The following is a 14,886-nucleotide window of genomic DNA, read 5'->3' as shown; positions in this document are numbered from 1 at the left end:
GTTCCTCTAATTCTGCCCTCTTGAGTATCCCTGATCATAATCGCTCTGCCTTTAGTGGCCGTGCCTTCTGTTGCCTAGGCCCTAAGTGATGGAATTCCCTGTCTGACCCTGTTCACCTCGGTACCTCTCTTTCCCACTTGAAGACGGTCCTTAAAACCTATCGCTTTGTGCATTCTTTGGGGCATGTGAACTAATTTACCCTTATGTGGATCGGTGTCAAATGTTTTGACTTAAAATACTCCTGTGCAGCGCCTTGGGACATTTAACTACGTCAAAGGCGCTGTATAAATACAAGTTGTTGTTGTTATTGTTGTTGAGAGCCACCGGGACCCGGATGTACTCTCCAGATAACGAAGCCCCTCGGTCCTGCTCCGAAATTTAGCTGATATTTTGTTGGAAGTTTGACGACAAGAATATGTGTGATACTGTCCATCAGGGCAATAGTAATTGAACATCCTTTATGGAAGATCTCACTCCTGCAGTGTTGAAGTTCGGCGGTTATATTATTCTATATCTTTGTGTGCTCGGTCAGGATTTGGTCAGTGTGCCAATTTCTGTGCGATCAGTAAGGTTTTGGTCAATGGATCAGTTTCGTTGTGTTCAGTCAGTTTGTGGTCAGTGGACCTGTTTCTATAATTGTGGATATGATTGTCTGTACGTAATTCCCAACAACGTGTTCAGGTGCTTCCTTGTTTGTGTTCAATAATGTAGGAAGCATGTGAGATTACACATCTTCTCGTTTGTGCCAAAGGCTTAGTCACTGCCTTGAAATCGAATCTATTTCCTGCACATTATTCTTTGCCTGATAGTTGCTAGTTTAACAGTTAAAACTGGACCCAACATCCCTCCCCTCAATAAGTAATACTGTAAAGGCTCTTTTAAAACTCTCACCTGTTCTTGCAACACGATGGCCCTGAGTGCCCACAGGTAACAGCTATTTAGAAGAAAACACCAATTATACCTTCTGCTTCGGTCGAAATATCACACTGCAAAGGCATTGGCAGTTTTAGGGGAGGTTGGAACTCACAACCTCGGCATTTCTCAAGCCTGCACTGTCATATAAGTACCTCATACTGACCGATTGCGCCACTGGAGTCGCACAAGTGCTCATTTACTTGCACATCTCCAGTTGTTTAATAGTGCGGGGGGCAGGAGCCCTGGTTAATGTTGTTTATTGGAGGAGCATTGGCTGGGGTTATATGATAGCGTGCAGCAGAAGTTACCCTCATGCATTCGCGAGCTTGTGAACTTACCAAAGGCTGCACCAGATTTCTGGCGCCATAAGCACAGAACATTTTTACCCAACTTCTGAAATACAGTCGGTAAAATGAGAACCGATGAAAATTTATCACATGCAAAACACAAAAAGCTTTTTAAAGATTTGCCTGTGACTCGGAGTATTTCGGTCAGTCCGAAACAGAAAGTTATCGCTTCATTAATGGCGATTACAACAAACTATTGCACGGTTTAATGAGCTTTGCGTATTTAATAGAATAAACAGTGTTCTAAAAGTTAATGGAACCAATGTCGCACGAATAAGAACATTTATAGATGACAGTTCTCTTCTGAGCTGTTTCTCTCCTTATTTAGAGAGCAACGGTTTCCGAAGTGAAGCGGTTATCACTTCCGTCTAAAGTACATCAGGTCCCCGGTTCAATCATTTCTTGCAGGTAGAGATCAATAAAATATATTAACAGCCGCGCGGTATTCTCCTTTTCTCTATACAGTTCTGTCCACACTCAAACCTCACAGAGACACCGAGAGTGTGAGAGATCATTGCAGGATCCTGCAGCGCTACCTCTGTTAATAGCAACAGTTTGGAGCCTCATTTCAGACGCGGCCACAATCCCATGATTTTGTTTGCTGTTCCCCAACTGCCGGAGTGACTGAGGCCGCGACAGCAGCGAAGTTCAGGCCGCCTGTCCGGCCCCGCTCTCACCCAGCGCCCGCTGCCAGCGAAAAGCAGCGATTGCAGCCTCAGAGAGCATAAACTGCCCATCGCTGCGAAACAAGATATCACTGAAGCAGAGGAGAGCAGAGATTTGCATCTGTAGCGTGTCGGTGAGGATGGTCGAGGTTGATATCGATCGACTCATTGGCCCAGAAATTCGGGTCAGGGGCTTCCCGCGGGTGTAAGCCCCCGACCTGCACTTACCTTGCACGCCGGCCGTGAAGGTGTGGGCCCCCGTGGAATTCCGATCCGGGGCCTGCTCCAGCTTCCGGCGCGCAGTGCTTGTGTATCCCATGGGCGCAGTTAGTTCGAAGCATCCCCTGGGATCACGTGGGCCATGGGGAGCAAATGGGAGCAGGGAATGCTCCATTCATAAGATTGACAGGAAGACCTGTCAAAAGTTATAAATACTACGGCCCCAAAACAGCACTAATCGTCAAATAAATTTGAAAAATCTTCACATTTTTAAAATAAACTATAATTTACATGAAATAACTAATTTATACACTAATTTAAATTTTTGAAAAAATAATTTCATTTTCTAACGGGGCTAAAAATAAACTTACCTTGCTTTAAAGTATTTAAAAAATAATAAACCTGTGGAAAATATGTTTCAATTTTAATTAGTTCACCACTTACCTTGTAAAAAGCAGGCCTTGTGACTGCTTTTTAAATGTCTAACTTCTGCAGGCTTCCCCTCCCGGGAAAACCTGCAAAAAAACGTAACTTCGCTGCGCACGCGCAGCCGCTCCTGCGCACGCGATCGACCACTGAACCTCTTCGTTCAGGGGAGCGGAAGTGCCGGTTTCCCGGGCATGCAGGTGAGTGCCCCGTGCATACTCACCCGTGGAGACCCGAACTTCTGGGCCACTGTTGTTGGAACCGATGAAATTGAATCTCTTTCTCCGGCAGTTGTTGCAGGTTTACGTATGCAAGGTGTCCTCGAGGTGCAATCGACAAGTTTGAAGATGCCGTGTAGGGCAACAAGTTGAAGCATCAGCACAGTAAATGCCGAGAACAAATTAAACAGTGGCTCAAGCTGATGAGCCTTGCACTGACGAAAATCCTGGACGGAGATTTAGAGGAAGCGACAGTATGAAGGGCTGTACTGCGATTCTAACACTTCTCCAAGCACATTCCGGCAAGTCATCGACAGTCAAAAGAGGGCTTGGAACGGGAATGGAACTGCGGCCACACGTGACAGAGCATTGGGAATGTAAAACTGCTGTCTCCAATCGTCTGTTTACCTGAATCAGACAAAATGTAATGGACAATACATGACAAATCCATTTGAATTTATGTTTGATAACCAGTTGATTGGATCTGTATTCTAGACAGAGTGACACTTAAGTCTACGGGTATGAATCTCGCTTTGGGGATTGTAGATGGAAATTTGCGCAAGGTCCCGCGTGAGCCCCTTTTTAACGTCGCCTTCTAAAATTTGACTTGTGCCCAAAACTTGTTCCAATCCGCCTAAGAAATAATCGGTCAGGCCACAAATCATTCTCCAACAATCTCCAGCGTCTTTGGTGGAAGTACAATGCAAGCTGCCATGGAAATATCCTGGCTTTAAAGACAATCAATTAAAGTATTTTTTAGCAAACAATCACCTGTGATGGTTATAGGTATATTGGTGTGTGATGATATTAGATACCAATGTATTTGTGAGTTTATATTGTGTTAGATGTAAATGCTTTTGCACCTCTGTTCGTTATAAATATATTTAGATGTATCTGTATTATTTATTAATGTATTGGGTGGGGGAATCTGTGTCAGTTATGAATTTATTTTTGAGCGCTGCAAATGTCCCGTCCGGCCCCATTCTACCTTCTCATTGCCCCAAGTGGGACACGGCAGAACATCTGTTAGATTCGGATTAAACTTTTCATTTTAGTGATACTTAGAAAATTTGAGGTTTTGAAATTAATAACTCTGCATCCATCAGCCTCTCGGATACCTCTGGAGCGTCCTTTATTCTGTCTGATAGGCCCTGAGCATCCCTAAACCGCTCTAGAAACTCCTAAGCATCCCTTACACTGTCTGTTACTTCCGGAGTGTCCCTTACCCTGCCTGGTACTTCCGGAGCGTCCCTTAACCTATCTGATATATCCGGAACGTCCATTTAACTCTCTGGTACTACTGGAGCGTACCTTACCCTGTCTGGTACATCCGGAGTGTTGCTTAGATATCTGATACATCCGGAGCCTCCCTTACCCTGTCTGGTACAACAGGAGAGTCCGTTACTCTCTCTGGTAAATCCGGAGTGTCCCTTAAACTGTCTGGTACATCCGGAGCGTCGCTTAGATATCTGATACACCCGGAGCGTCCCTTAGCCTGTCTGGTACAACTGCAGCGTCCCTTACCCTGTCTGGTGATTCCGGAGCGTCCCTTAAACTGTCTGTTACATTCAGAGTCCCCCTTACCCTGTCTGTTACATCCGGAGCGTCCCTTACTCTCCTTCATAACTCCTGAGTTTCCATTATCCTTTTTGATAACTAGTTTGAAAATATTGCATATTTCACCCTTCATCCGCAGCTATGTAATGCTTCCCGTCGCTCATGCTCCTCAACTGTTTAGGGGAAAGCGCCGACTACCAGGTAAACAACCCGAGTTCTTCAGATAGCCTCCCCAGTGCACTTCATTTCCTTAGGAATTTTCTTGTATAATCGGGCTGCGTTGATTCCAAAGGCAGGCCCTGCTTTCGCAGAGCTTGACTGTCGAGCGGTCCCGCGGGTCTAAATGTATCGACTGGCTTCAAGGCACCAACTCAGGTTGGGGCGAATGGAACATGTGCCCCCTGGAACAGCGGTGGCAGCAGAGCACACTTGGCAGTGTAAGTTGGTGAAAGTGAATGTTAGATGCAGGTAATACCGCAGGAAACTTTCAATGAAATTGAAGGAGGAAAGTAAAGGAGAGGCTATTGATTGAGGAAGGAAGAAAAATCTGTGCCGTGTCTAGCAATCGAGCTGAAGTTGCTGCGGCCACAACGCAGAGTACTAACCCACTAAACGATCATGGCGCCACACATCAACTACTGCAACTCTGACCACAACAATGTAATGCACGGCACTGCTGAAAAAAGATGGATTGTTGGTGAAGGCCAAAATCAGCACCACCAGAAATTAGGACAGCGGTGAAATTCGACCCAGGCCCCGCAGCGACTGGAGCCTTCATCCAGATGGGAACTAGTGCAGACGCAGTGGCATTTAAAAGGATTTTAGCTTTTTCACACGAGCGTCTTAAATAAAACAAAGGCCCCGTTGTGAGTCGAACCCAGGATTATCCTGTTTATTAGACAGACGCTTTGACCAGCTAAGCCACGTGACCGAATCCCGAGACCATGTCTCGCCTCCACTCACTGATGTTAATCAGCTACCGGTCACTGTCTTCTGGAGTCTCAGGCCGTTTTTGTATTTCACCAGCTCTCTTGTCTATTTGCCATGTCTCCCGATGCTGTCTGTATCTCCCGCTTTGCTTATCTCAGTGTCAATCTGTGAATTGATTCTGAATGAATACCTGTATTTCCGTCTTACATGAAATAAATGAGGGCATCAGTCAATTCCTCCTCTTACACTGGGGAACTAATGAGCCAACATTTATAACATGATATTGCTTATTGTGATGCAGCAAATAGAATATTCCAACGTGAAAGATTCAGGTTCAATTCTGTGCAACGTGTTTGCAAAAGGCCGCCTTTTAATTTGACGTCACAAATGTCACCATTGCACCTCAAGGTGATTCATAACTAATAAACAGAGAAGTCAAGCAGTGAAACGGTATTTGTAAACAGGGTTGTGAGACTGTGGAAAGCACTGGCTCAGAGCAGCAGTTTTAAAACAAGGTTTAAAAACCGGCAGCGTGTGGGCGGAAGGGGAGAGAGAGGCAAGAGAGCCACAAGTGTGATCACCTTGGAAACCATTGGCCCCGAATCTGCTTTAAATCCCCCCTCTGGATTTAAACACATTTAATGTCATATTCACAAATTGATGCATTTGAACAATATATGAGATTTAACACTGTCTCTGATGTAAAATAACTGCTTTATGCATGTGAAATTATCATTGCCGAGATTAAACACTCAGTGCAGGGTTAGCGGCTCTTTGTTCTGGGGTGAGATTCTTGTTTTGGGAATTTACAAAAATTTTAAATGCAAAAGATCCCGGGTTCCAATCCCGGGCAGCGCCCTAACATTTTAATAGAACCAGTTCCCTCGGCCTGGAGACATTCCACAAGTCTTCAAATAATACTGGCCAGAAAATCAGCCTGTGTTCAGTACATCACAAGAAAACGGCAATGTTATTCTTTAAAGCAGGAATTCAGTCCCAGAAGTGCCGAAACTGTGAGGTAAATATGTAAATCCGTTTATTTACAGAAGCCTAATCCGCATTTTCCACATTGTCAATCTGGGAGCTCGGCAGGACGTGCGGTAAAGGGGACTTTATTCAAGATTGGTTCTGCCGTTTGCAAACAGAAATACTGAAATAAAAGGGATTTTTGGATGACTCCTTTTGGATAATAATGTTAGATCGAGGTTGGTGAGTGGTTATATTCGCAGGACTGTTAATCTGTTTGGAAGATACGTGGCCTGAAAATATTACTTTCCCCAAATAAAAATCTTTTCTCTCCCTGTTAGTTAAAATTCCCCCACTTTCTCAAACTAATATATCACCCAGCTCTAATGGAACAAAGATCGAATCGAGAGCTAATTCCTCCTTCCTCCCTCCCTTCCCTCTGTCCTTCATTCCCTTCCCCCTTGTTCGCGGTTTCCTGCCTCATTGGAAAATGAGCCTGACTTTGATGTTAACTCTGTGATCTATATCTTATCATGGTGTGGAGATGCCGGAGTTGGACTGGGGTGGACAAACGTAAGAAGTCACACAACACCAGGTTATAGTCCAACAGCTTTATTTGAAGTCACAAGCTTTCAGAGCGCTGCTCCTTCGTCAGGTGAAGTGGAGAGATGCATAAAGACACAGCTTATATAGTCAGAGAATAATGTCAGATGTTTACAGGTAATCTTTCTAACTGCCATTTATCACAAGGTGATCACCAGCAGCAGCAACCAAGCCACCCACGGTACCACGGTTGAAACCACAGGGAAGTCCATCGTCAACCTATCCGACCTCACCCTTCAACCAGACGAAATTGAAGCTCTCAGCCGAGGGCTCAATTTCTGCCCCACCACCAAAATGGACTCTCACTTCCTCCTTCTGAGATTGGAACCGAATGCGGGAACAGGGGCAAGAGATTAGGGAGCAGAAACATAAATTTCTCCTTTAGGAGGCAATGCAATTTCAAAAATATTTATCAACCTTAATGACGAGATTTTCTCCTTTAGTTTCTTTGGTTGAGAGGTAAATTATGGGCGAGAAATCCTCGTTCTTTTCGGCATACTCTCATGGGATCTGAGACCCCGGTTTAACATCCTACTAGAAAGACGGCACTACCTCAGTACTACACTGGAGTGTCAGCCTGGATTATGTGCTCAATTCTCTGGAGAGGGGCTTGAGTTTGCTACCGCTGAGCGAGGGCTGACACCTACACTCAGTTCATTTGGCTGGAGTGAAATGTCGGAGATAAAGGGAATAATTATAATGGAGTAAACCTTCAACTTGGCGTCCAGGAAAAACCGGGCATCGTAATCGGCCGCTCGGTAAAGTAACAGCCCGACTTATGTTGCCATCGATTTCATAAGCATTGAAAATCAGGCCTGTCTATAATGGGCGGGGTCGTGGTCAGTTGCGAATCATTCTGGGTCTGTTCGAACCGGGAGTACTCACAGTCCCGGATCATTCTGTGTCTGTTAAAAACGGCAGAGCTCCCAGTCCCGGATCATTCCGGTTTTTTTTAAAGAAGAGCGATTTCAGCTTTGATGACCGAGTTGTTGAGTTTAACAAAACGTGCGAATCCAGCTCACAGAGGACCTGTTTATTCAGTTGAAATATTTTTATCTTTTACTCAACCCACTTCTTTTTTCGAGCAGTTTCCTTGAACCTGCTCACAATTCGCCCCGTAAAAAGAGTTCCACCGGCATCAGCGGACGCACAGATTAATGGATAAGACGTTTGACTTCCGTTCCAAATGCTTTAGTTATCAGAAGATTGAAGGTTCGAGTCCAACCACGGTCGTTTAGTTATCTGGGTGACACTTTTTATATTCTGAATCTGGCGTTAAACCGACCATTTTTGACAGTCCCTCACCTGAAGTTGAATTTCTTTCAGGGTAGTTCTACTTAGATGCAAAATGCAAGAAATGGAATGTCTGAGAGCAGTGTATCGGTGAGAAAAGGTGGCCGAGAGGTTAAGGCGATGGACTGCTAATCCATTGTGCTTTACAAGCGTGGGTTAGAATCCAATCCTCGTCGCTGTTATATTACACGTTTGATGCTGCTGCACTTTCTAAGCATTTTACTGAATCTTACTTGAAATACAATTTCCTGAAAATTGCACTTGTGTTGCTAGTCTGTGCCTCTGCATTGCTCATATCTTGTTAAAATTAAAATATTCCAAAAAATTTCTCAACCCACCTTGAATGAAAGTGGAGATGAGATCGCGAATCGGAGACTGAGAACCCTCTCTTCCTTCTTCCGTCCTCTGCGATTGGCACCGAATGAAAGACTAGCGGCAACACAGGCAAATGATTAGGGAGCAGAAGCATAAATTTCTCCTTTGCGGGCAATTTAATTTCAAAAATATTTATCAAACTTAATGACGATTTTTCTGTTTTTGGGACTTTGGTTGAGAGATAAATAATGCGCGAGAAATCCTCGTTCTTTTCAGCATTCTCTCATGGGATCTGAAGCCCCAGTTTAACATCTTACTAGAAAGACGGCACTCTCGACAGTGCAGCACTACCTCAGCACTGCCCTGGAGTGGCAGCCTGGATTATGTGCTCAAGTCTCTGGAGTGAGGCTTGAGTTTGCTACCGCTGAGCCACGGCTGACACCTAAACTCAGTTCATTTGGCTGGAGTAAAATGACGGAGATAAAGGGAAAAATGATAATGGAGTAAACTTTCAACTTGGCGTCCAAGATTAAACCGGGCATCGTTTTAGAAACAGCCCGATTTATGTTGCCATAGATTTCATAAGCTTTGAAAATCAGGCCTGTCTATAATGGGCGGGGTCGCGGTCACTTGCGAATCATTCTGGGTCTGTTTAAACCGCGAGTGCTCACAGCCCCGGATCATTCTGTGTCTGTTTGAAATGGCAGAGCTCACAATCTCGGATCATGCCGTTTATTTAGAATCAGAGCGATTTCAGCTTTGATGACCGAGTTGTTGAGTTTAACAAAATGCGCCAGGGCTCGTCCGGGATTTGAACCCGAGACCTCTCGCATTTTAATCGTGAAATGCCCAATGCGGGAATCATACCCCTAGACCAACGAGCCGCCGATGTCATTTCCCATTTGCATTGAGTTTCACTGCGCTGGTGCGAATCCAGCTCACAGAGGACCTGTTAATACAGTTGAAATATTTTTATCTTTTCCTCAATCCACTTCTTTTTTCGAACAGTTTCCTTGAACCTGCTCACAATTCGCCCCATAAAAAGAGATTCAGCGGCATCAGCGGCCGCATAGACTAATGGATTAGGCATCTGACATCTGTTGCAAATTCTTCAGTTATCAGAAGATTGAAGGTTCAAGTCCTACAAAGGTCTTTTAATTATCTGGGCGACACTTTTTATATTCTGAATCTGGCGTGAAACCGGCCATTTTTGACAGTCCCTCATCTGAAGTAACGGAAGGCCTGTTGCTTACATTAAGCTGATTGTACATTTTCAACATTGTAGATCTGTGTGCACGGGCAGGATAAGCGGTGAAGTTGAATTTCTTTCAGGGTAGTTCTAATTAGATGTAAAAAGCAAGAAATGGAATATCTGAAAGCAGTATATTGGTGAGACGAGGTGGCCGAGAGGTTAAGGCGATGGACTGCTAATCCATTGTGCTCTGCACGCGTGGGTTCGAATCCCATCCTCGTCGTTACTGTATTACACGTTTGATGCTGATGCACTTTCCAAGCGTTTCACTGAATCTTACTTGAAATACAATTTCGTGAAAATTGCACTGGTGTTGCTGGTCTGTGCCCCTGCATTGCTGATATCTTGTTAAAATTAAAATATTCCAAGAAATTTCTCAACCCACCTGTGGAGATGAGATCGTGAATCGGAGATTGAGAACCCTCCCTTCCTTTGAGATTGGCACCGAATGAAAAGACTAGCGGCAACAGAGGCAAATGATTAGGGAACAGGAACATAAGTTTCTCCTTTGGAATTTCAAAAATATTTATCAAACTTAAAGACGAGATTTTCTGTTTTTGGGTCTTTGGTTGAGAGATAAATAATGCGCGAGAAATCCTCGTTCTTTTCAGCATTCGCTCATGGGATCTGAAGCCCCAGTTTAACATCTTACTAGAAGGACGGCACTGCCGACAGTGCAGCACTACCTCAGTACTGCCCTGGAGTGTCAGCCTGGATTATGCACTCAAGTCTCTGGAGTGAGGCTTGAGTATGCTGCCGCTGAGCCACGGCTGACACCTAAACTCAGTTCATTTGGCTGGAGTAAAATGAAGGAGATAATGGGAAAAATGATAATGGAGTAAATTTTCAACTTGGTGTCCAAGATTAAACCGGGCATCGTTTTAGAAACAGCCCGATTTATGTTGCCATATATTTCATAAGCTTTGAAAATCAGGCCTGTCTATAATGGGCGGGGTCGCGGTCAGTTGCGAATCATTCTGGGTCTGTTTAAACCGCGAGTGCTCACAGCCCCGGATCATTCTGGGTCTGTTTGAACCAGGAGTGCTCACAGTCCCGGATCATTCTGTGTCTGTTTGAAATGGCAGAGCTCACAATCTCGGATCATGCCGTTTTTTTAGAAGCAGAGCGATTTCAGCTTTGATGACCGAGTTGTTGAGTTTAACAAAATGTGCCAGGGCTCGTCCGGGATTTGAACCCGGGACCTCTCGCATTTTAATCGTGAAATGCCCAAAGCGAGAATCATACCCCTAGACCAACGAGCCGCCGATGTCATTTCCCATTTGCATTGAGTTTCACTGCGCTGGTGCGAATCCAGCTCACAGAGGACCTGTTAATACAGTTGAAATATTTTTATCTTTTCCTCAATCCACTTCTTTTTTCGAGCAGTTTCCTTGAACCTGCTCACAATTCGCCCCATAAAAAGAGATTCAGCGGCATCAGCGGCCGCATAGACTAATGGATTAGGCATCTGACTTCTGTTGCAAATTCTTCAGTTATCAGAAGATTAAAGGTTCAAGTCCTACAAAGGTCTTTTAATTATCTGGGCGACACTTTTTATATTCTGAATCTGGCGTGAAACCGGCCATTTTTGACAGTCCCTCATCTGAAGTAACGGAAGGCCTGTTGCTTACATTAAGCTGATTGTACATTTTCAACATTGTAGATCTGTGTGCACGGGCAGGATAAGCGGTGAAGTTGAATTTCTTTCAGGGTAGTTCTAATTAGATGTAAAAAGCAAGAAATGGAATATCTGAAAGTAGTACATTGGTGAGACGAAGTGGCCGAGAGGTTAAGGCGATGGACTGCTAATCCGTTGTGCTCTGCACGCGTGGGTTCGAATCCCATCCTCGTCGTTACTGTATTACACGTTTGATGCTGATGCACTTTCCAAGCATTTCACTGAATCTTACTTGAAATACAATTTCGTGAAAATTGCACTGGTGTTGCTGGTCTGTGCCCCTGCATTGCTCATATCTTGTTAAAATTAAAATATTCCAAGAAATTTCTCAACCCACCTTGAATGAAAGTGGAGATGAGATCGTGAATCGGAGATTGAGAACCCTCCCTTCCTTTGAGATTGGCACCGAATGAAAAGACTAGCGGCAACAGAGGCAAATGATTAGGGAACAGGAACATAAGTTTCTCCTTTGGAATTTCAAAAATATTTATCAAACTTAAAGATGAGATTTTCTGTTTTTGGGTCTTTGGTTGAGAGATAAATAATGCGCGAGAAATCCTCGTTCTTTTCAGCATTCTCTCATGGGATCTGAAGCCCCAGTTTAACATCTTACTAGAAGGACGGCACTGCCGACAGTGCAGCACTACCTCAGTACTGCCCTGGAGTGTCAGCCTGGATTATGCACTCAAGTCTCTGGAGTGAGGCTTGAGTATGCTGCCGCTGAGCCACGGCTGACACCTAAACTCAGTTCATTTGGCTGGAGTAAAATGACGGAGATAATGGGAAAAATGATAATGGAGTAAATTTTCAACTTGGTGTCCAAGATTAAACCGGGCATCGTTTTAGAAACAGCCCGATTTATGTTGCCATAGATTTCATAAGCTTTGAAAATCAGGCCTGTCGAAAATGGGCGGGGTCGCGGTCAGTTGCGAATCATTCTGGGTCTGCTTAAACCGCGAGTGCTCACAGCCCCGGATCATTCTGTGTCTGTTTGAAATGGCAGAGCTCACAATCTCGGATCATGCCGTTTTTTTAGAAGCAGAGCGATTTCAGCTTTGATGACCGAGTTGTTGAGTTTAACAAAATGCGCCAGGGCTCGTCCGGGATTTGAACCCGGGACCTCTCGCATTTTAATCGTGAAATGCCCAAAGCGAGAATCATGACCCTAGACCAACGAGCCGCCGATGTCATTTCCCATTTGCATTGAGTTTCACTGCGCTGGTGCGAATCCAGCTCACAGAGGACCTGTTAATACAGTTGAAATATTTTTATCTTTTCCTCAATCCACTTCTTTTTTCGAACAGTTTCCTTGAACCTGCTCACAATTCGCCCCATAAAAAGAGATTCAGCGGCATCAGCGGCCGCATAGACTAATGGATTAGGCATCTGACTTCTGTTGCAAATTCTTCAGTTATCAGAAGATTGAAGGTTTAAGTCCTACAAAGGTCATTTCATTATCTGGGCGACACTTTTTATATTCTGAATCTGGCGTGAAACCGGCCATTTTTGACAGTCCCTCATCTGAAGTAACGGAAGGCCTGTTGCTTACATTAAGCTGATTGTACATTTTCAACATTGTAGATCTGTGTGCACGGGCAGGATAAGCGGTGAAGTTGAATTTCTTTCAGGGTAGTTCTAATTAGATGTAAAAAGCAAGAAATGGAATATCTGAAAGCAGTATATTGGTGAGACGAGGTGGCCGAGAGGTTAAGGCGATGGACTGCTAATCCATTGTGCTCTGCACGCGTGGGTTCGAATCCCATCCTCGTCGTTACTGTATTACACGTTTGATGCTGATGCACTTTCCAAGCATTTCACTGAATCTTACTTGAAATACAATTTCGTGAAAATTGCACTGGTGTTGCTGGTCTGTGCCCCTGCATTGCTGATATCTTGTTAAAATTAAAATATTCCAAGAAATTTCTCAACCCACCTGTGGAGATGAGATCGTGAATCGGAGATTGAGAACCCTCTCTTCCTTCTTCCTTCCTTTGAGATTGGCACCGAATGAAAAGACTAGCGGCAACAGAGGCAAATGATTAGGGAACAGGAACATAAGTTTCTCCTTTGGAATTTCAAAAATATTTATCAAACTTAAAGACGAGATTTTCTGTTTTTGGGTCTTTGGTTGAGAGATAAATAATGCGCGAGAAATCCTCGTTCTTTTCAGCATTCTCTCATGGGATCTGAAGCCCCAGTTTAACATCTTACTAGAAGGACGGCACTGCCGACAGTGCAGCACTCCCTCAGTACTGCCCTGGAGTGTCAGCCTGGATTATGCACTCAAGTCTCTGGAGTGAGGCTTGAGTATGCAGCCGCTGAGCCACGGCTGACACCTAAACTCAGTTCATTTGGCTGGAGTAAAATGACGGAGATAATGGGAAAAATGATAATGGAGTAAATTTTCAACTTGGTGTCCAAGATTAAACCGGGCATCGTTTTAGAAACAGCCCGATTTATGTTGCCATAGATTTCATAAGCTTTGAAAATCAGCCCTGTCGAAAATGGGCGGGGTCGCGGTCAGTTGCGAATCATTCTGGGTCTGTTTAAACCGCGAGTGCTCACAGCCCCGGATCATTCTGTGTCTGTTTGAAATGGCACAGCTCATAATCACGGATCATGCCGTTTTTTTAGAAGCAGAGCGATTTCAGCTTTGATGACCGAGTTGTTGAGTTTAACAAAATGCGCCAGGGCTCGTCCGGGATTTGAACCCGGGACCTCTCGCATTTTAATCGTGAAATGCCCAAAGCGAGAATCATACCCCTAGACCAACGAGCCGCCGATGTGATTTCCCATTTGCATTGAGTTTCACTGCGCTGGTGCGAATCCAGCTCACAGAGGACCTGTTAATACAGTTGAAATATTTTTATCTTTTCCTCAATCCACTTCTTTTTTCGAACAGTTTCCTTGAACCTGCTCACAATTCGCCCCATAAAAAGAGATTCAGCGGCATCAGCGGCCGCATAGACTAATGGATTAGGCATCTGACTTCTGTTGCAAATTCTTCAGTTATCAGAAGATTGAAGGTTCAAGTCCTACAAAGGTCTTTTAATTTTCTGGGCGACACTTTTTATATTCTGAATCTGGCGTGAAACCGGCCATTTTTGACAGTCCCTCATCTGAAGTAACGGAAGGCCTGTTGCTTACATTAAGCTGATTGTACATTTTCAACAATGTAGATCTGTGTGCACGGGCAGGATAAGCGGTGAAGTTGAATTTCTTTCAGGGTAGTTCTAATTAGATGTAAAAAGCAAGAAATGGAATATCTGAAAGCAGTGTATTGGTGAGACGAGGTGGCCGAGAGGTTAAGGCGATGGACTGCTAATCCATTGTGCTCTGCACGCGTGGGTTCGAATCCCATCCTCGTCGTTACTGTATTACACGTTTGATGCTGATGCACTTTCCAAGCATTTCACTGAATCTTACTTGAAATACAATTTCGTGAAAATTGCACTGGTGTTGCTGGTCTGTGCCCCTGCATTGCTCATATCTTGTTAAAATT

At 44.4% G+C, this 14,886-nt stretch overlaps 5 non-coding genes across 5 annotated transcripts; 3 read left to right on the top strand and 2 right to left on the bottom strand.

Moving 5' to 3' along the window:
- The first annotated feature begins 9,847 nt into the window (after positions 1 to 9,847).
- trnas-gcu (transfer RNA serine (anticodon GCU)) lies at positions 9,848 to 9,929 on the top strand. The gene has a single exon. It is a non-coding gene; the product is annotated as a tRNA-Ser (tRNA).
- Positions 9,930 to 10,880: 951 nt separating this feature from the next.
- trnap-ugg (transfer RNA proline (anticodon UGG)) lies at positions 10,881 to 10,968 on the bottom strand. Its single transcript is given in 2 exon segments — positions 10,881 to 10,916; positions 10,933 to 10,968. It is a non-coding gene; the product is annotated as a tRNA-Pro (tRNA).
- A 2,105-nt stretch (positions 10,969 to 13,073) lies between these two features.
- On the top strand, positions 13,074 to 13,155 carry trnas-gcu (transfer RNA serine (anticodon GCU)). The gene has a single exon. It is a non-coding gene; the product is annotated as a tRNA-Ser (tRNA).
- Positions 13,156 to 14,074: 919 nt separating this feature from the next.
- Positions 14,075 to 14,162, bottom strand: trnap-ugg (transfer RNA proline (anticodon UGG)). The gene is given in 2 exon segments: positions 14,075 to 14,110; positions 14,127 to 14,162. It is a non-coding gene; the product is annotated as a tRNA-Pro (tRNA).
- Positions 14,163 to 14,671: 509 nt separating this feature from the next.
- On the top strand, positions 14,672 to 14,753 carry trnas-gcu (transfer RNA serine (anticodon GCU)). Its single transcript has one exon. It is a non-coding gene; the product is annotated as a tRNA-Ser (tRNA).
- The last annotated feature ends 133 nt before the right edge of the window (positions 14,754 to 14,886 follow it).

The sequence above is a fragment of the Somniosus microcephalus genome, unplaced genomic scaffold, assembly GCF_052327205.1.
Source record: "Somniosus microcephalus isolate GS21.2 unplaced genomic scaffold, FLI_Smic_1.0 unresolved_chr1, whole genome shotgun sequence".
Lineage (NCBI taxonomy): Eukaryota > Metazoa > Chordata > Chondrichthyes > Squaliformes > Somniosidae > Somniosus > Somniosus microcephalus.
The sequence above is the reverse complement of the archived record's forward strand: the minus strand, read 5'-3'. Positions and strand labels throughout refer to the sequence as shown.